This window comes from Heptranchias perlo, unplaced genomic scaffold, assembly GCF_035084215.1.
Source record: "Heptranchias perlo isolate sHepPer1 unplaced genomic scaffold, sHepPer1.hap1 HAP1_SCAFFOLD_70, whole genome shotgun sequence".
In the NCBI taxonomy this organism is placed as follows: Eukaryota; Metazoa; Chordata; class Chondrichthyes; order Hexanchiformes; family Hexanchidae; genus Heptranchias; species Heptranchias perlo.
In genome coordinates, this window is record NW_027139729.1 from 2515001 (window position 1) to 2516631 (window position 1631).

The window sequence follows — 1631 nt, forward strand, 5'->3', positions numbered from 1 at the left end:
GATGGAAATACATTTTGCCGCAGCTCACATCAGCCATTGAGTGAAGTTAAATAATTATATTAAATCATTACACAGACCTGACTACAAGCTGGGTACGAATAGCAGCTTAATATTCAAGTCTGTAAGATCTTTAGAAAGGACAGGGAAATAGGGAAAGGAGGGGGAGTAGCAATATTACTAAAGGACAATATTACAGCAATTGAAAGATAGAATATCAGCGAGGGTGAGCGGGCAGTGTAAACACTCTGAGAGAGACCCATCACAATTGCCCCCACTGTACTCCTCCAGAAGGTATAAGAAGGGCGAGTGCGGGAGGATTTCTTCATTCTTTGTGAAAGTGTTTGTGAGATTGTGGAAATGTCTGGAAGAGGAAAATCCGGCGGTAAACCTCGGGCCAAGGCCAAGTCTCGCTCACCCCGGGCCGGACTGCAGTTCCCTGTGGGCCGTGTTCACAGGCTCCTCCGAAAGGGGAACTACGCTGAACGTGTGGGTGCCGGAGCCCCGGTCTATCTGGCGACTGTGCTCGAGTATCCGACGGCTGAAATCCTCCAGCTGGCCGGCAACACGGTCCGCGACATCAAGAAGACCCGCATCATCCCCAGACACCTGCAGCTGTCCATCCGCAACGACGAGTAGTACAACAAGCTGCTGGGACGGGTGACCATCGCTCAGGGCGGGGAGCCGACTAATATCCAGGCCGTGCTGCTGCCGAAGAAAAGAGCTGGGGACATCAAGAGCAAGTGAAGCGGCCAGGATTTAATCTAATAACAGGACAAGGACAGGACCAACCTTTGAAGAAGTAATTGAAAGCGGAGACAAAGTTAATGTAGTAGATGTAATGCATTTGAATCTTCAGAAGGTCTTCGATTGTGGACTCATGGCAAAGTTCAGAGCACGTGGAGTCGGGGACAGGCGGCGAAATGGATAGCAAGCTGGCTACAAAACAAAAAGAGAGAACAGGAGTTAAGGGTAGCTAATTAGAGTGGCTAAAATTGAGAAGTGGTTTAACACAGGGATCATTGCTGGGACCACTGTTGTTCACAATTTAAAATTACGATTTGGATTCGGGAATCGGAAGGACAATTTCAAAATTTGACGATGACACCACATTGGGGAGTACAGTTAATACAAAGGTAGAATGTGTCAAAATGCAAGAGGACACGAATAAACTTACAGAATGAAGAATAAGGAGATCACACACTGCCTGGATCAGGATAGAGGAGCAAAGGGATCGAGGGGTGCAGATACACAAATTACTGAAAGTACCGACTAAAAGTTTATCCGCCAGTGTTACCGTCTCTCAGAGACTCTCGCCCGGAATCTGTGAAAAGATAATGACGACGAACAGGGACCGAAGCCGAACACATCCTCAGTTACAGTGAGACCCGGCCCGGACATCTCATTCTCTCTGTTTTATATCAGAACGTATCCCATCTTCATGTCCAGCACCAGGGAGAGAGAGAGAGAGAGGGACAGTATCAGTCTTACACTTCCTATCAGTGTGTCCATATCACGCTCAATAGCAGTATCCCACCTTCATATACAACACCAGAGAGTGAGAGGGGGCAACACACGGCGAGAGAGAGATCGAGCGGAGGGACGCATTGACAGGCAGACGTAAACAGTATTAG